Source organism: Ixodes scapularis, unplaced genomic scaffold (assembly GCF_016920785.2).
Source record: "Ixodes scapularis isolate PalLabHiFi unplaced genomic scaffold, ASM1692078v2 PGA_scaffold3__209_contigs__length_174095766, whole genome shotgun sequence".
Lineage (NCBI taxonomy): Eukaryota > Metazoa > Arthropoda > Arachnida > Ixodida > Ixodidae > Ixodes > Ixodes scapularis.
Genome location: NW_024609868.1, coordinates 90,463,214 through 90,483,799, shown reverse-complemented (window position 1 = coordinate 90,483,799; position 20,586 = coordinate 90,463,214). Strand labels below are relative to the sequence as shown.

General features: G+C 49.0%; 1 pseudogene; it reads left to right on the top strand.

Annotated features, from left to right (window-relative positions):
• The first annotated feature begins 18,274 nt into the window (after positions 1-18,274).
• Positions 18,275-20,323, top strand: LOC120847476 (annotated as a pseudogene).
• The last annotated feature ends 263 nt before the right edge of the window (positions 20,324-20,586 follow it).

Genomic DNA, 20,586 nt, shown 5'->3' with positions numbered 1-20,586 from the left:
TAAACTGTTTTCATTTTCCGCTCCACTCTGAGGGTGCCAAAGAGCGCATGCGCGGCCCGCTACGCTGGAATGAAGAGCGGAGGTCCAAAAACTCGTTTTTCTTCAGCGTTCGTTTCCAGAGCGTTCAAGAATCCCCGTGCGCAGCCCTATAAGACACAAAAAAAAAAACTAAACGTTAACAGCAAGACAGTGAAAGGGAGTGTGTTTGTAAAGGAAGTAAAACAAAGGCGAGAATAAAAAAACACAAAAGAAGGGTAGGCGTATAGACGCTTTCAGGCCGCTGTGCATGGGCGCCGCCATAACCGACCTTCAGTTTTTGTTCCCTCTTATTCCGTTAGCTCCACTTCATTATTACCACAGCAGGACAGGTTATTGCCATTTTAAGTGTTACTGTGTCCTTCTCCCGAGCATAGTCCTTTGTGAAGGCTTGTCAACGCCCGCTTCAGTGGCTCGACATCTTGGTAAGACAAGAGAAGCTCGGCTATGGCGGCTCAGTCTGGCGCGTGCTGAAAGCGTCTATACACCCGAAGATTATAAAGCTGAGGCCGGTGTTCACTCTTGCAGCTCCTGCTACACTAGAATTAAAATGGAAACGAAGTATAGCTACGGATTTACGTATTCCAAAGAGTAAAATGAAAGAAAAGAACGAAGATAGTTTGCGCATTGCGAGGTAAAAATGCAGTCATAGCCCCTCTATGCTCACAAAGCCTGGCAGTTCGACGAGGGAGCCACGTAGAGTGCTCGGTCGCAGATTTGAAGCCCGAGGATCTGGTAGTACGGAGCATCAAAGAGCCATTTCTCGGAAAACCTGGACGCCAGCGCACAGCTTTTCAAGCGGCGAGGACTCGAAATCCATTTGTTCGCTCGGGAGAAGTGTGTTCTGGAATCTCGCCGCAGCGGGGCGCCAGTCACGTGGCTTTCCTCTCATTCGTTGTCTGCCGCTCTACCTTTTCCATTTCGGCGGCCGCTTTTCGTGGCGGTCTGCCAAACTTTGGCAGTATATGAGGCTATGGTACAGTGTTACACAAGGCTAACAGGGCACCTGCACGATTAATCTCCACTGTTCTGAAGGAAGGAAACCTCTACTAACGAAATTAAACTGGCAAGACATCGAATCTATGATTTGTATCACGCAAGCCAGAAGCGCCAAAGATTCCTTTCCGAACACGGTCTGCTCGCCATTGCTAAAGTGGAAGAGGAATCTTTTAGTAGGCAATCCCGTTTCCAGAAGAAGGACCTGGCTGCTATGCCAGCGGGCCTCCAAACCAAAGCAACCGTCAGATCGGCACAGGGTGTTGCCGTCCCCGGTGACTAGACGCTTTGCATGGTTTTTTTATTAACTGGACAATCCCAACAGTCTGTTCGACCTTGAAACTATGTTTGGATGGCACTCGTCGGTGCTCTCCAGCATTGTGAGCCTCATCGTGCGTTACATCAACGAGAGGTTCGGCCACCTGCTAGCTGCCATGAACAAACATAGGTGGTTTACCCTCGCTAACCTGAAGCTGTGCTCACATCAGAAACAATGCATGGTTTGTGTAAATGTCGCGTTTCCACTGTTTCAAACACAGCTGCTCTGTTCGGTAAAAAGCTACTCTTCTTGGTACGCCAATAATTTACCTCTTTACTTTTCTTCCGGCAGGAAAAAATAAGGTGTACATTGGCAGTGTCGGCACAAGTCACAACGAGCACGTTTGTAACCTGTGAGTTTTAGAAGGCCACTTTTACGAGCCCTCTATGCTCTACTCTACGTTCTACAGGAAGTATCGTCGCCACTGCGCATGCGTGGCCCGCTCTGAGTTGGAGCATAGTTAGCGGAGTGAACGTGCGCTACGCTTTACAAGTTGCAGAGCGAACTGCCCTCAGCGCCCTTAGCGGGATCGATTAGATCTCAAGATGGCTGCTCTACTCAGTACGGGTTGATGTTTTTCATCGGGACCTCAGCCTGAAAGAGGCCGTATCAAGAAGTAAGGCGTACGCCCCACGCGTAAAAGTAAACCATTCCCTTTTAGTTCTGTGTGCAACAAAACAGCATAATCAAACGAAGCGGACGAGCATCACTGTGCAACCAGCACAGTGTCGGCAAAGTCGTCACGGTTTTGTGGACCTTCTATGGCTATGCGGTATTAGGTACTACCATAGCCTTCTCTATACTCACAAAGTCTGGCAGTTCGGTGACGGAGCCATAGAGCGCCCGGTCGCAGATTTGGAGCGCGAGGATCTGGCAGCACAGAGGATTTCTCGGGGAGTCTGGTATTCAGCGCTCAGCTTTTGCAGAGTCGAGGACCCGAAACATAGTTTTCAAACCAGACGAGAAAAGAAGCGGTAGCCCGAGGAACGCGAGAAGCACGAGCGGACATTCCGTCGCTCGGGACAAGTGTGTTTCGGCGTCTCGCCGCAGCGGGGCGCCCGTTACATGACTCTTGTCTGCCGCACTACCTTTTCACTTTAGGCGGCCGCCTCTCGTGGCGACCTGCCAGGCTTTGTCAGTATAGAGGAGGCTATGGTACTACGGGAGCGCCTGCTCTCACATGCACTGAAGCACTAATGCAGCGCTGCTGACAGTTTGATAGTTTAAGGAAAAAAACATGGCGCGGGATGGCCAAAAAAACGTTTTTCATGTAAGGCTCGTCAAATTATGAAACGCTGGCGAAATTCTGCATTTTGTTTTAAGCCCTTATTTCGAACTCTTTTTGTTCGCCTTCCGCGCATTGAAAGGTATGCGGGAAGGGCCTCAGAACGCACCTGGTATCGCCGCGACCGCAGCGTTCTTCCTCAATATAAAGTCCGTCGGCTTTCATCGCCGTCACCATGGTAACAAATGCCGAATGAATGGAAGCACGCACGGGGTACCGCCGCGTGAAGCCAGCAACAGCTGACGTCATTTTACGAACGCCGTCTGCCAGCCAAAATCGAACGCGGTGTTGCAGATCGGCCGCCAGATGCCTGATTCACATGGTGCGAATTTGCCTGCGATTTCGCAATTTCGATGCCGTTCTTGCGGCACAACGCAGTTGCGGTGCGAATTCGACTAATTCGCAACTCCGTATTTTGCCAAACTTTCCTTGCGAGCGGCCGCTCTTGCGAAAGGGACGGACAGCCAATCAAACGCGGCTCGTGAAAGACGTCACGGTGGTCATAGCAACGTGGGAATCAAAAATACGAAGAATACGTCACCTACGTCGTCGTCTTCAAAATTCGCTGCGGGGGTGGGGCGGCGGATGTGCTTCTTCCAAGTGAATATTTTTCGCCGGGGGATGTAAGCTTCAGTACGGCATTAAAACGAACTGGCGTTTGCGTACCACGAGAGGGTTGTGGTTGCTTCCTTTGTAAAATTGCAGGCGATAACAATTGACGCTTCTGTTCGATCACTTTGCGTAAGGGACTCGTGGCATAGAAGAAAGATCCTTTCTTCAAATCTGTTTGCAGATGACGCGAAGGTCTGTCTAGAAACCGAGAAACGCTGAACAGGACCTTGTTATTAAAGCGATTTGATAAAAATCGAGCTTCACATTTTTACTTATAGTGACAATAACTAATTGATATGTAAACGCGCTGGACGCGTGCTACGCGAGCGACACGCGTGTAAAATGGCTTTAATTACAAGGTGCCGATCAGCGATTCTCGGTTTCTGGACAGACCTTCGTGTCAGATCCCCAAACAGATTTCAAGAAAGGGTCTTTCTACTATTCAATGAGTCCCCTACGCAAATGTCACACGTGCCACGCGTGACATTTGTCATACAAATCTTGTGACAATTTGGTTTTGTGCATAGTTTGCGATTATTTCACCAACATGATTGTTTGGGCTTTTTTTTGCATCTGAAAACCTGTGGTTTTTTTATTTATGTCGTTTCCTTTATCTTCAGTGTTTTTGTCATGTTCGCAATCGCTAATATTGTTTTGAATTTAAAAAAAGCTTAATATTTACGTTAGCTTGTTCATGCTGACCTACACTGAGGAAGTACAGAATGTGTTTTGCACGTCCAGCGTGTCGTTCATTTCATGAAAGTCGGCCGATAAAACGAATTCTGTGTTTGGTAAAGACCCGATTGGGCAGCGTAGGTCCAACGAAAACAGTAAAATAGCACTTTACCCTGTGGGGAATCAGCCAGTACTCTGTCGATCTACTTTGGGCTATACCTGCCACAAAAAGTGTCCGCCAGTTTGTCCGTAATACGGGCAAAGACCACAACCAATTTTCTACAAAAAAAATTGACTGATTTGCAGGCAACAGGTCCGGGGTGGAAATGAACTAGAGAGATGACATGATGCAGGGGTGATTCAGAAATCAATTTTTTATTGCTGGCTTTAAATGTTGAAAGATAACAACTAGCAAAAGACAAAAAAGATGCAATTACAAAAGAAAAAAAAATCAAGTACAGGCTCACCTTTTTGGCAGACATCAAATATGAATAAAGAGGAACATAACACGTTGCTGGAGTCATGGGGTGCACCGGCGCCAAAAGGCAAATATTTGCATTGTGCGCCGGTGTTGCAAGGCCGCCCACTCATCTACGCACGCCACCGACGATCTGAGTACCCCTTGTCAATGGCCAGACGAAATCGACCCCTACGTGACCCGGAAACTACAACGCAAGGCACGACGAGAAGGAAACTCGCCGTGCCTTGTCTTATAGTTTCGTCGTAACCACATAACCCCCTACAGCCCACTCCACACTGCAGAGAGGGCAGATGCTACGCTTCTTCGGCGTGTACAAACACACTCCCTCTCAACACTACACTACCTCCAGCACGTTGCAGATTTACCTGAACCACCTAAATGCACATACTTCCGGAGACTACTCAAATAACTCTCACACACCAAGTTAAAAGGAAGCTGAAGCGGTTTTGTATTTGAGGAAACACACTTAAGTCGGCTTCATTTCACCTCCAGGATCTCGAATATCGAAATTATTTATTTTATAATCTGGGGCATGGAGGTTGCAGAAAATCATTTTCAGAGTACCACCGAAGGCCCTCCTTCCAGGAGCGTATCGCCATAAAAGGGGTTCTCGGAATCTTCCTTCCAGCAGCGTCCACCACAGCTATGCACGCGTACTCTTGCTATTTTTTTTTAAGAAGGGCATTAAAAGATGTCAGCACTTGTGCCAGTACGGGGGAATACACCTGGCAAGCTAGGGATTGCATGCGCGGCCCTCGAGTGACACGAGCTTTGCGGCCGAAAGGCCCTCTTATGACGCCACGACGGGTCGGGTGTTTTTCGTGTTTTCTCGCGTTAAGTTACGTCTTCGGGGAAAACGAACGCAATATTCATATCCCCGGGATAAAACTACGCTAGAATCAAGCTCTATCTCATTTTTTTTAAAGAAGTGTTCCGGCTTCCTTTTAAGGACTGCGCCTCAGCTCAGGATCTTGCAGAACGTGCACTGAAAACACTCGTCCCACTTATCCAACCAAGGATCTCGGAGGACTCTGTCACTCCTCCACGGGCGGCAGAGTATAAATTACGTCCACCCCTAGTTAAGCACATTAATAGCGTACATGAACAGGGAGAGTCCCTAATTTCATCCCCCTCCAGTAGCACCGGTCTTGGTACAATACAAATGTTTCACTTTCTCTGTTCAAAGTCCTAGTGGGCCTCACACGGAAGCCGCCTCTCACCAGAGCGCCCGTTCAAAAGTAGCGAACTCGCAGCGGCAGAATATTGTTGTAATGGTGGCCTCAGCTCCCTGTTCCACCGGAAATAGGTCAGACGATCCTCACACACAAAAACTTGAAAACTCCGTGATTTGTCACCATACCGCTGACACTACTTAGGATTTCAGTCCAGCGCGGTTCCTTTGCCATGACACTGCAGCTTCCTTTACCAAGTACCTGCGGTACAGGTCTCTCACTGCGGTGGCCACTATGTTGCATTTTCGGACAGATTGGTCGACGTGCCGCGATCTCAGCCTCGGTAGGTGGAGCAACGCGTTTGTCTGTTGAGAGACCTTCTTGCGCCACTGGCCATCAACGATGTTGCCGAAGTGGTCGACTTCAATCAGCATTGGCATTTAGCATGTGCAACTTGTCGTCTTGTAGGTAGTTGTGCAGTACACAAGCTGCGCGGACGACTCCAGTGGCGTGGTCTGGGAGGAGGTCGATTGGCCTGTGGAAGATGCAAAATCTAGTAGCCAAAATTTCGAATGCGTTCTGGACGCACCTTCTGGAAATGGGACAAAGACAACACTGTGATTTTTGTTATTATAATGCAAGTGCAACAATTCTAAAGGTTACCTCGCTCTACACAGTCGATAGTTGAATATTTTTAGGTAATCGCTGAGGTACCAAACAGGACAGGGCCTCAGAAAGTCCGACCTCAGTTGAAATGCCTCGTCTCCAACGAAGACGGACGCGGCGATAACATGGGAAGATGGCAGCAGATTTGGTGGTGGACAATTCAAGGCAGCTTGACTGAGGCACTGTCCTATTTGATGCCTTGAAGACGCCACCATCACTTTGGTGGCCATACGCTCCAGCGTCTGTGGCCATAAACCTCGACTTGCTGTCCACGACGGCCATCAGCACTACAGAGTAGGTTACCCTGAAAAGCCGAATGTTACGTCACTTCATGCGCTCTTCCAAAACATGATATGTGTTAAAGTAAATTTGTAGACCCATAAACAGCACCTTGTAGTTATAGTACAGGCTTCAAGAATCGGCAAGGGCTTCGATATGTCCGTGTTTTCCGTCAACGTTCCCCACACAATGAGGAAAATTCCGCCCTGTCTCGAAGCCCTTGGCAATTTCCCTTGGTCTGTGATTCTTGATGGGAGCTAGGAGTACAGCAAAAACTTCACACATGCTTTTACGTTGTTATTTAAAAGCCGTTCATGTAATCTTTACCTATAGTAATACTGGTAATAAATGCATCCTCAAATATGAGAAATACTTGTTGACGCTTAACAATTGCGAATAATTTGTAACTGGATCTGAAAAGCTGTGTGTCTGTCTTTTTTTTCTCCCTCGCTCCTTTTTTTCTACGTTCAGCTGGAAACTTTCAGAAGCATGTTTAGCCAACTAGCCCAGCTCCAGGCACACACCACTTACTTTTGTAAGCTATCGTATTATGCCCAAGTCAGGCCGGTGTCAGACTGCTTATACAAAAGACAAAAAAAAGTCTGCAGACATCGATCGAACGCGACTCACTGACGCATCTGTGTTTCATAAGCCGCGTGACAGGCTGCTCCTTTCATTGGTTGCCGTGCGACATAAAAAAGCAGGGATGCTGCGGTGCCTCAAATTACTCTTTGTCTGCAAACTGTATTCGTAGGATGCGTAATGTGTGACCCCGTCTTTCGAAGGTGGCGCAGTAATAGCATTGGGGCCCTCAACATCCTCAGGTCTGCAGCCCTCTCTTCCCAAGTTCGTCCCTAGAATCATAAATCAATGGCTCTCTGTTGTGTAAACTTTTTGACAAACCATTTTTGACAGTACAGCTTTCAACATGATTCATTTAGATATTTCGGCTGCGAATACTTAGGAGCAGCTGCAGAGGACGAGTTAGCTGCAGTGATTTGTACACCCGACTCCCATAATTATATCCAGGTGGGGTGTGACAACCCCCCCCCCCCCCCCCAGGATGTCTTAAGCAATGTATATAAACCTAAAGCCAGCCCCTTCTAACACCCCCTTATTTATCTCCAGGTTGGGGGCGACACCCCTCAGAATTTCTTGACCAATGCATCTAGACCTAAGGCCACCCCCTCCCAACAGCCCCCCCCCCCCCCCCCCCGAATAATTGCAACACCACCTGATTTAGAATTCTGGATGATAACGTGGTTTGGTAGTGTGTAGAAAGAGTACACCGGGGCAGGGGGGGTGGGGGGAACTTGAATTCATCAATTTCCCAAGACCACCACTGTGAGTCTTGTTGTTCGTCATGATCTACATCTTTAAAGGCGGTATTTAGTGGACGCCGTATTGGCGCGCATTGTTCGCAGCTAGAGCTCAAAAAGAACTGCTACGTACTGCTGGCAAAGAAAAACAATCTTGACGGTGTGAAATATACGTTGCAGAAGCGTTGTGCAAATTCACTAACAGCACGTGCTCTCAACAGCAACCGGCGCAAGCTATGGCCCCCAGTGAATACCACACGACCGGAATACCACCTCCATTTTCAAGTGTTTTTTTTTCATTACGAGACGCCAGCGACTCTTTCACAGCATGCATGCGACACTAAGGATACGGTTGGTTTTGGATGAGGCGCGTTTTTATTGGCTGTCTTTTCGTACCGTCGCAGCGGCGCTGGTGACGTCTCGAAAGATGTTTGACAATTGACGCAGCTCCGATTATTTCATAATCGCATTGAACCTGCCTGTTTGCCGCAACAGCGCCGTCGCAACTGCGAAATCGCAACTAAAATCGCTCCATGTGAAACCGTCCTCTTTTCCACAAGTTACCAAAAACGAAATCAGATTTCTTTGCTTACCTTCATGTGTTTTGGGTGAAGCACCTTTCATATATGCGGACATCTCTCATGCACGATGGATGCCCCTGTTGACACTCCAACCTTGAATTGCAGTGCAAGATCCTGCATTGACGTTGCCGATGACAGGTACCTGAATAAAAACAAAACATTGCTGTGTACATCAATGTCTGGAAGCCGAGAAACTAGTAATGAGTTCGCCATATAAACCAGTTTAATTGCACCTCGTATTCACTCCAAACAGTGAAGTTTAAAGAGAATACCATTTTACCTCAAAATGATAGCAAGCCGCACCCGCGACGAAATGGGCTCTCTGACGACATATTGCTTCGTAAGCTTTGTTTCCAGGCGAGTGTGGAGTCTTTCAAAGACGTTTTGCATTATCCGGTAATATCTTCGAAACTGCTCCGGGTCGCTGTGCAGCATAAAAAGGGTCTGCAGAGAAAAAGTACAGGGTGTCACAAAAGAAAATTTACACGGTCTTTTTTACCGAAAAAATAAACTAGGCATCGCCGAACGCTCATTCTCCACCCAAAGGTAGAGCTAGAGGTCACAACCATGGGCCAAAGTTTCAGCCCGATCCGATAACTTAATCGAAAGTTAGAAGTGACTTTCTGAAAATTTCAATGGGAAAATGGTGCCCATTTTTGCCCGTTTTCGGTTTCTGGTGCCATAGAGCCCTATGTGTTTGAAAACTCCGTCGGCCGCCATTTTCCCATTGAAATTTTCAGAAAATCACTTATAACTTTTGATTAGGTAATCGGATCGGGCTGAAACTTTGGCATATGGTTGTGACCTTTAGCTCTACCTTTGGGCGGAGAATGAGCGTTCGGCGATGCCTAGTTTATTTTTGCGGTAAAAAAGACCGTGTAAATTTTCTTTTGTGACACCCTGTATTCCAGAAACCTGCTCGCAGAAAAGCACAAGTCGACTTACCAATGAGTAAAACTCCGATTCTTTGGCTCTGTTTTGCCAGCACGGCCTGACCCGCCATCACCGCGGGCTGCCGTCTAGGAGCAGGAGTTTCTTTTCCGCAGAAGTAGGTATTCCTTTTTACAGAGCAGTCTGAACTCGTCGTCATCAGCGGCCATTATGCTCTGTGAAAGTCAAGACGCGCTGCTACTTGCCATCTTTCAATATGGAACATCGTCCACGTGACGAAGCCACCGGGACAACTGTTCGCCTTGCGCGACATGCCAAGCAACGCAACAACTAGCTTGCTCAAGCAGTTATGAGCTGTGACTCTCCCGGTGTCCTTGTCGCGTTCGTCGTACTCGTTGTTTTCGTCGTTTTCGTTGATGCGAATGCAGTCGATGCAAACGTCTGAATCGGCCCTAAATATAAGTATACAGCGTACGTTTTACCAGAAGCTAATAAATAAATCTGAAAATTTTATAATTTTGTTAAATATCGAAATTAGTATCGCCAAACGAATTCAAGGGTCTCAACCATGTGCTTCGCAAGTGCGAAAAATCGCATATGTTCACAATCAATGTGAAAGGAAACGCGAAATTTTGCATGTGCGGTTCATCGCTTCACCGATTTCGCAGGAGAAAATCGCACCATGTGAATCAGGCTTTAAGCGGGTTTCACATGCAGCGATTTTGGCCCTAAAGGGCCGCCCACACTAGCGAGAAAACGCGCGTGGCACGCCGATCGCGGCAACTAACAAAATGTCGCCGAAGCACAGTCAGCGCCACGAGCGCGTGCAGAGACACGCCCTTTATCTTCCCGCTTAACCGATTTATCTGCGCGCCGGGCGCGTTTTCTCGCTAGTGTGGGCGGCCCTTAAAGCGGCGCGATTTCTGCCGTCGCGGCGCTCGTGCCGCTGAATTGCTGGTGCTGGCCAGAGCGCCGCGACGGCAGAAATCGCCCCGCTCTAGGGCCAAAACCGCTGCATGTGAACTAGGCTTAAAGCCTGTTTCACATGCAGCGGTTTTGGCCCTAGAGCGGCGCGATTTCTGCCGTCGCAGCGCTCGTGCCGCTCAACCGCTCGTGCTGGCCAGAGCGCCGCGACGGCAGAAATCGCGCCGCTCTAGGGCCAAAACCGCTGCATGTGAAACACGCTTTAGCCGGCGCGCCGCTGGCAAAGCTACGGCTACGATTGAGCAACGATTGAGCAAGCAACAGCACGGCGGGACGATTGCAACGGGGGCATTTATTGGGATCAAGGGCGCGAAATAAGCAAGAACTATTTTTATTTGAATCACAACGCGCGATATCCAAGTTGGGGACCACATATTTTGATGGGTCTTTCCTGTGAACTTTTACAGAAACATGGGGTGCCGCATTCAGAAAGCAGCTCCATTTGCGAAATATGAGGGCCCTGGAAAGGGCCGTTTAGACCGCTACCAAAACTTAACTGACGTTACGAGCACTTGGCAAGCGGTTGGCACATAAGTTCTCTTTATGCCCGCAGGCGGGCATACTGCGGAGAACGAGGATTCTGACGGCCCGGTGACCTCGAGTGGTCCGCTGCCTGGTAGATGGGTGTTAGAACTTGGTCTTGTTCAGTGAGCGTTGCAATTCGCTGTTGGCAGAGTTGTGGAATTGGCGAGCAGGCTAACATTAGCACATCGCCAGGTGGGCAGGACTCGTCGACACGAGCAGGTAGAGGCAGCCTGCTCAGAGCGTCTGCGTTTTGGTGTGTTCGTCCCCGTCGGTCTCTCAGCTCGTAGTTGTACGCGCTTAGGTTGATGGCCCATCGTGTCATACGCGGAGATAGGACTTGTGGTATCGGTTTTGTGCCTCCAAGTATTCCCAAAAGGGGTTGGTAATCTGTGTATATGGTTTACCTCTCGTCCAGCGATGTATTCGTAGAAGTGACATACTGCATAGACGATGGCCAACCCTTCCTTATCATGTTGAGAATAGTTTTTTCTCCGCAGCCCCTAGTGTTCGTGACGCAAAAGCCACTGGAGCCTCACGTCCAAGAGCGTCTTTCTGCGCAAGTACTGCTCCCACGCCGTAAGGGGACGCGTCGCAGGAAAGCAGCGGGGGTTTGTTTTCATCATAGTGCGCAAGGACCGTGCATTGTTTTACTCCTTCTTTAATGTTTTGGAATGCTTCCCGGTGAATGTGTTTCCACAGCCAAGGAACATTCTTCTCAAGGAGCTTGTACAGGACTGATACGACTGCAGCTCTATTCTCGAGGAACCGGTCATAAAATGAGCAAGGCATGCAGCTCGGTTTTTTCTGTCGGCTCTGCAGCGTCCATAATTTCTTGCACCTTGTCAGCAGTTGTGTGTACCCCTGAAGCGTCAATCCTGTGTCCTAGGGATGTAGCTTCGGTGACTGCGAACTTGCAGTTTTCTTTTTTTAGCTCCAGACCGGTGCTGTCTAGCTTGGATAGCACATGTTCCAGGCGTTCAGAGTGTTGTTCCTTGGTAGCTCCACTGATGAGGATCTCATCAAGGTATATGTTGGTCGCTACACGCTTATTGTGTCTACGCCGGCGAGTGACGTTTCCATCATCCACTGAAAAATCGCGGGCGCTGCTGAGATCCAGAACGGAAGTCGCGTCACCCATGTACAGTCCTTTCACCGTGTTGATTGTCAATACAGCTGCCGTCTAGTCCGTTACCTTTAGCTGCTGGTATGCTTGGCACAAGTCCAGCGTTGAGAAAACAGTTCCTCCTCTGAGGTTTGACAGCACTTCCCCTGTTGTGGGTAGCGGATAGCTGGCTTTTTTTTTTTTTTTTTGATGCGGCGTTACCGCGTTTTTGCAGTCGCCACAAAATCGGAAGGCTCCGCACTTCTTTCGGACGAATACAAGCGGCGTAGCCCAAGCAAGGTGTTGGACTGGCTCAAGTAATCCTTGACTTTGCAACCGTTCGAGCTTGTCTGCTACCGCTGACCGGAGCGCAAGAGAAACCGGCCAAGCTTTGCAAAAACTCGGTGAAGCTCCCGCTCCAATTGTACTGGAGGTCCCGTGTATCCAGAGAACAGATGTCGTCCTGGAACACATTAGGATGCCGTTCAAGGACTTCCTCCACCTCTGGTGGTGCGGTCTGATGCCGCACCTGGTTGATTCCTTTCACTCGGATGTGGAGCGCGTCAAACCACTACCTTCCCAAAAGGCTGCAGTCAGATCCTTTCATCACCAGAAACGGCAGGAGGTAATCTTTTGACTTGAAGCGTACCCGAACTTGAAGTGAGCCAAGAAGTTTAAGGCCTTCACCGCTCCAAGTGTAGAGGTTCAAGTCGTCTTTCGTGAGCTTGGGTGGATTTTTGGGCCACGTTGAGCGAAATGTTTCTTCGCTGATCAACGAACATGCAGCGCCAGAGTCGACCTCGAACTGAAGTGGTTTACCCTGAATCTGAAGGGAAACATGCAACTTCAGAACGCCCCCTGGCGTGTGGAGCTTGTTCAATTCGTAGCAGGGAACATCTAGACGAGCACGTTGACTGGCTCACCACTTCTGTCGCTGCTACATTGTGGTTAGTTTTCTTGTAAGCTGGTTTGCCTTGTTGCTTTTTCTTTGCAATGCATGCTTTTTCGATGTGTCCAAGCTTTTTGCAGTAGCGACACTCTGTATTTTTAATCAGCATCCCTGTGGGTCATGCTGACCTGTGCATCGATAGCACTGTCGATTGTTGCGTGGAGCACCGTCTTTGTTTGCTGCCCCAGTCTTGTTGATCTGCAGGTCCCCTTTTTTCTTGATGCTTTGTTGCTGTTTCGAGGCACTCTCTGCTCGGATGGCGATACCTAAGGCACTCGAGAACGTTAAATATTCTTCTGCGAACAGGCGTTGCTGCAGAAGCTCGTCGCGGATGCCGCAGACAAACCTGTCACGCAACATCACGTTCAACGGCAGTCTGGTGTCCCGTTGTGGCGTTGCTGATTGTCCAGCCGTAGCCGCTGCACTGGATGCCTGTTGCGACGTTGGTTACTTTGATGCCGATTGTGGCGCCGTCGTCGATGTCACACGTGTAGTTGCGGAAGCCAGGATGCCGAAATTACCGTCATTCGCCAGATGTTTGAGTGCCGCCACGTAGCTGTTGATCGACTCGTCCGGTAGTTGGTCTCGCGGCTGAAACCTTACCAGCTACAGAGCTCCGACGGCAGAGGATCAAAGTGAGCGCCGAGGATTGTCACGAGTTCATCGAACTCGACGTCACCGGGTCCTCTGGGTGCCACCAACGCTCGTACGATCTCGTAAGTTTCGGGACCGCAGAGCGTGAGTAGGGTGCCCGCTTCTTGTCCATGGCCCTCATGCCAAGGAAGCAGAAACCCAGACGTTCAATTCACAAGGCCCATGACTTGCCTGAAAAGGCTTCCATTTTGCCTTGAGTAGAGATGGTTCGCGGTCGGAGGTTCCAGGCGTCGCAGCTAGGGTCTTGAATTTTCGTCGCCAGTGTCGTATCCGCGTAGTAAGAAGAAACTACAGCCCGAATACTCGTTAGTATATTTTCCAGGACATCAGAGTCTGGCTTGCGCCATCAACCGCTCGCAGTTCTGAGTTCGCGCGCTCAAAGATCACGCGACCCTCGCAGGCAGAACGATCTTCTGTTTCTGCGCGAGTGGCGCCACGCTAGACATCACACCATTGTAAGGACAGGAAGTGTTATAAACCCGCACCTCCTCAAGAAAGGGGAGACACAAACGAAGTCGAGATAAGACCCGGAATTCATACCGAAACCACCAGAGTGTAACTTTTGTAGAAAAAAGACCCCACCAAATATTGATCACCACCTGTAGAACTCCAAACACTTTAGAAGAGAAAGGGAGGATGCACATGCAACAATAGATCCCGAAGGTAAGCCCAAAAACCTTAATGAATGGATAAAACCAGCAGGGGATTCCGGAAGAAGACTTCAGCTGCTCAGATCCGTAATTTTCTAGCTGAAGAAAACGGGCCACAGGAAAAACTTTTTGAATTTTTTCTTAGGCCCTGCCGTGGAGCAATCGCCTGAGCTTTAATTATGAAAGAAATAAACGTATTACATCATCATCATCATCAATGGGAAAAGTTTGAGGTCTAATACTAATCTTTATTTCTAATATGTCGTTATGAAAGTTCTGGAAAATGTAATATCGGAGGATGGCTTCTCAATTTAGTGTCTCGTAATTTTCATTACTTGACGTGATTTAGATTTTTTACAAGATAAAAAAAAAATTCAAAGTTTATATTTTATTTCAAAGTATACATTTTCTGTACGGTTCGTTGCTTATTTTTTTTTAATTCCTCATATCCATGCGTCTTTTTACGTAAATTATTGTACACGTAGGGGTGTTGTAACTCGAGAAAATATTTTGTCAATATTAGTGATTGGGGTCCAATAAAAGCTTAATAATAAACTAGCAACTAAAAATAATTGTAATATAGAGATATTAAAGTCTGGTTGACGGATAGTTATATAATTTGACATTAACTTTATGACTCTAGATTACATCGGAAGAAAGTTATAACCCGTCCAGAAAAAACCGAACCCGCATTCACGGTGGGGTTGCAGCTTAAAGGTGAACGCCGAGCTTACCTCGAGGCGGTTGACGCCGACGATTTTCCACCGATGAGAAAAAGGGCGATTTCGTTGTCGTTCATTGGCAAAGAAGTAAATCGCTTCGTCAAGGCTTTTGGTTCGGTGGGCCAGGCCGTTGGCGCGACGCAGAATGAGTGTCAGGTCTTGCTGTCCGCTTTGGACGTCCATTTTGCTTGGGTTCAGAACGTCATCGTTGAGTGAAGGAAATTTATCACAAGAGTACAAGCTCCCGGGGAAACCGTTCTCGGGTATCTTGAGGCACTCAAATATCTGGGTTCAAATATCTGGGGTCGAACCGGTAGTGCAGGGAGTCTTTAAAGAGCCGCGTCGCGGAGATGTTTGTTTCAGGGATCTGCAACACAGAGGTGCAGGATCGAATAATCAGAGAGTCTACCGGAGCTAATGCATCTAGCCTTAAAAACGGAGTGCAGCTGGCGCACCAGTAAAAGAGGAGATCTCGTGATCGCGATCTTTTTTGACAGTCGTCGCTAGATCCATATTCAAACACGGCGCACGCAGTAGAGATGCCGTCCAAGATGGCCTTTCACGATTTGGGCCAAGACGACGATGCGCCTTCACCCCGGAAACGCGAGCGTCTTTACAACCAATGGGCAAGTGGCCACAGTAGCACTGGAAAACCACTGGAAGACACCACAGTTTGCCTTCCAGCAGTTTCCGAGGGGCGAGAGAATCAAAAATCGGCTTGAGGTGTTGAAGAAGAAAAATCAGAATAGGAAAACAGTGATTAACCTGGTTTGTTTCTCCCAGTTGGCTACTCTGCTTAGGGGGAGGGGGATATGGTAATTAAAAGAGAGAATTTAAAAAATAGAACAGTTTGGTTTTTCAACATCGAAGGGTGAAAACACAGGCCAGCTGGTGTACAGCTCCCATCACAATCTCCAGATCGGGAAGAATAAAAAGACGAACTGTCACACAAGGGTCAACCAATTTATGCCTACAAGACGCAAGCTGGAAGAAGCTGTCAAGACAATACACAGAATGTCCGATCAAAGTTGTGGTTTCGATCAGTTTCCTAACATGACTATTCACGGGTACATCGACTGCACAGTAACCGCACATATGTTTCCCTCAAATGCTGAAACCTGAAATAGAATAGTGCAAGCAAAGAGCATACGTCAACTTCCAGCGAAACAGAAGGTGAGCTCGGCGACTGTTGGCGTCTTCCTGCACAAACACTTCCACATAGCGATACTGGTGACGCGCGGAGCCAAACCACCAAGACGATAGATGATCATCGGTTGACAATGGGACACATGGTGCCATCGGCGACGGTTAGCGTCTTGGGTCACGACCACTTTCACAACCGGCAGTACTGCCATCGCGATGTTGGTTATGCGTGGAGAGACAGAACACAAGGCGATCATTGGTTGACACACTCGGTAAGAATGTAGTATGGTAGACCCACAGACTCTTAACAGGCAGAGTCGCTGCAAAGGTGGATTTCGCAGTCACCATAGTCACGGGCTCACCGTCATGACGCTCAAAAAGGCCCAAGCAGACTCGAGCGACCCTTGCGCATCCACCGTGACCGGTGTACGTAGCACTATTTTAGAACTTGGCGGTTGATGACGGCTTCGTTTACTTATTTGACGAAATGAAGGGCAGAAACCAGCATACTGCTCTGCGTTCTTGGCAGAATATACTATGGGCGCCCCGTGATTGACATACAAAGGTTCACATTTTCAGGTAACTTATCGTGCTGCCGGGGCACGTGTGGGTGCACAAGTACTGCTTATCAAACTGGACATGCAGCGTGTCTGAAAAAAGAAATAATAAAGAAGTCACAAAGCCTAGAGCAGCTCACGAAGATAAGGTGGAATAACTTTCCTGCAGTCAGCCTCAGAAAAAAGCAAGACGTCTTGTTCCTTCTTGTTTTTCGAATCCGCTTGGGGGCGCGTTAGTGAAATGAAGGAAAACATGCTGTTGCTGTCTTTCTACTCCCCTTTGTCTTAGACTGTGCAGTCATAACCTGTGACACGAAGAGCTCGACGCTGTCCGCAATAGACGCAGCTGGAGCGAGGACCTCGGGGTCTCTAGCCCATGTTGGTAGTGGCGAGGCACTTGCCAGGAACATACTGCACCATGAACCGGTAGTGCAGCAGCCGGATGCAGAACCGCTGGACATGACGAGGCATGAGGTCGAGGTAGGTGGAGCCCAGCAACCGGATCAGCGGCTGGTGGTCGGTTTCGACAAAAGAGCTCAGATTGTGTAGCTTTATGAACCTCTGGATGGCCCACAGGACTCCTAGCGCTTCTTTCTCGATTTTGCTCTACCGCTGTTCGGCAGTAATCAGTGAACGCAACACAAAGGCAACCGTTTGTCGCTCACCAGATGTTGCTCCTGCAGAAGAGGGTGCCCAAGCCGTACGAGCTGGTGCCTGCAGAAACGGTTTTGAATATTCTGGGCTCTTTCTAGCCACGCTGGTGCTTGATGCCACCATCTTCTTTGGTGAGTCGTAGGCTGAAGCTTAACCAGTCCCCCAGGTCCAAACCGTGTCCTTGTTTAGGACGAGCGTGATTGGCGCAGTGGCGGTGGACAGGCACAGCAAGAAATGTCCGATGTGGTTTAGCATTTCCAGAAGGCGCCGCACTCCCTGCACGTCTGTCGGAAATTGCATACCCGTGATGGCGGGGTACCTTGTCGGGGTCGGGTGCTATGCCGTTGCTGCTCAACACCACACCGAGGATTTTGAGGAACGACACCCCGAGGCGGCACTTGGAGACATTCAGCATAACTCCTGCTTGCTGCAATCTCTCGAGGGCAACTTGTAGTCTGCTGTCGGGTTTAGACCGGTTTCTACCAAACACCAGGATAACGCCTACCATGTTGACACATCCTTTAATTCCCTCAAGAATCAGTGACATCGTGCTCAGGAACACCTCTGGGGCCGACTTAATTCCGAAGGGCAGGCAGCGATAATAGACTCGCCCAAAGGGTGTAATGGACGTCATGTACTCGTGGCAGCTTTCGGAGAAGCGCACCTGGTGAAACCCAGACATTGCGCCCAGTTTCGAGAATATAGTAGCGCCTCCCGGCAACCCAAACGCCTGGTCAGCGGTCGGCATTATATGGTGCTCTCGGAGGATGGCCTGGTTCAGCTTGGTTAAGCCAGCACACAGTCGATAGCCTCCCACTGCCTTTGGAGCCCGGCAAGGCCAGCGCACCACGCCGTAGGAGTCTCGACCCCCGACCACTAAGAAGCGCTATTATTTGAAGACAGTGACACATCTCCTTTCTGCAATATTTCAATGCTGTTAAGCCTTCTTTTCCGAGAGCACTCAAAGTGCGGCTAGCATGACATTGCATGCAGACGAGGTGCCTGAGATTGAGGACGTAAAATTTTTGTTCCGTCAATTCGACAGCCTTTTCGGTAGCCTATAGCCAGCTGTGACCTTCAAAGACCGACCATAAGAAGCTTCAGAACTACCGGCGACGTCCGAGCAGTCGCCAGTGAAAAGCCACTCGTAAGGGTGGTCTTTTCTAGACCCCAATCATGATGCCCGGCTCCACGATCGAACTTCCACAGCAGAGCATTGAAAGCGCCGCCACCAACGTCACAAACCCAGTATCGACAGACCACATCACCCCTGGACAACACTGCATGCCGAACGACTCAACTCACGATGCTCATGACACCGCGTCCAAGTTCTGGACGTCCGAGTCGGTAGCGAACTCGTCTGAGACCGGGGTCGAAATTATGGATGAAAGCAACACCAACAACGAAGAGTGGAACAAGGCACGATCACGTAAGCGCTCACACAAAACACTGTCCGACTCTGCTTCGAGTTCGGGAACAGTTCGCAAACAGCCGAACGTCAGTGAAGGACTCACAGTAATTTTTGCCGCTACGAAGCCTGACCAAAAGCTAGCAACTTTAAGCAGCTTGAGGCTTTCCAACGCCCTAGAGAAGCTCTGTCCAGAGTGCATCCTTCAGATCCGCCCCAACGAGCGCCTCAACGTCGTCGCCGTTGATGTGCGCAACGGACAAACAACAAGGACGCTGCTGAAATGTCCTGAACTTTGTGGTGTCTCTGTCAGGGCCTACCAATCCCTCGAGGGCCCCCACATCGATTGGTGTCATAAAAAATGTCGATGCTGAACTGTCAGATCCTGAAATTCTAGAAAACCTGCGATCGGATGGCCGCATAGCCAGAGTACGTCGTTTAGGGGTGACAGGTGTCGTAAAGCTGACATTCAACAGTTCACCATTGCCAAGCTTCGTGCTGCTAGGACGAGTACGACACCAAGTGACGGAGTTCAAACCCCGTCCAATCCAGTGTCGCAACTGTGGTGGTTTTGGGCACTTTGCAGTCTCATGCACACGTTCTTCCGCATGCTCTCGTTGTGCAGAGCCGCATCCTATAACTAACACCACGAGCAACACCAAATGTAAATCCACAGTGATCAAGTGCGTCAACTGTGGAGAAGCACATGAAGCTACATCTCCAGCGTGTTCAAAATGGAGAGAAGAGCAAAATGTCGTCACGTACGCCAAGAGAAATGCCGTTGACTACCGCTCTGCCAGAATTATTGTAAAGCAGGCGTCGGGAGTCATACCAGAGCCCATTCTCAATGTGGTGGCCAACAGCACCTCCAAGAAAAGTGGAGACGCCCCGGTGCAGGACAGGCAACCCCCAGCCCTTGACGATAAAGGTTTAAGCTATGCCGCAGCACTCAAGACCGATCCTCAAAAAAATATCGAAAGACCACCTAACAACAACTCTGCAACAACGTCTAATAAGCCAAAACCCGGTGTCACCATTCCGACGGGCACTGAAAAGTCGACATGCAACGGAGCATCTATCAAAAAATCTGAACACTCAACGGGAGTCACCAATATTGAACCAAGATCAACGGCTGACTCTTCAAAAAGATTACCCCGAGATGCTCCGGAAAAACCTACGGCGAATTGGATAAAATTATTCAGAATAGCAGCAGAAATGGCGTGCGCTTATCTTGATGGCATTGATGCCTCGTGGGCACACATTCTATGAGGTTTCATTCAGGCAGCGTTCCCACTGCTGAATATAGCATAATGCTGCATCCCAACATCCACCCAAAGAGACGCACCCGAAATATTGCATGTCCAACAGTGCTTCAATGGAATACTAACGGCATACAACAACGCCTCTCAGATCTACGCCTACATTTAAAGACCAACCGATACGACGTCCTAGCCCTTCAAGAAACTCGTATAAAATACGGCAAATTCAGACTTTCTCCATACGTCGTTTATCAGGGCCTACTGCCAGTTACTGAAAACACGAAGAACGAAGTGCCGAAAGCCACGATACTTGTCCGAAGAGAACTGGATCAGCGTCAAATAGATTTGACAGACTTATGTGACGATGCTGCTGAGTTCACCGGTGTAACGATACGTAAAGGGGACTGTGACACCACCATAGTTTCTGCGTACGTGCGTCCGGGAACCAAATGGGACCCTACGATTATGATGAAGATTATGCCGCGCTGCTCAGAAAACGTACTATTTTTGGGAGACTTTAACGCCCATAATCACACCTGGGGAGATAAGCACACAACGACGCGCGGATCTGCTCTTGAGGCCACAGTGGACACGCTAGGGCTTGTTCCACTGAATGATGGGACCGCAACATTTGTCAGACCGGGGGTCTCCAACAGTGTCCTTGACC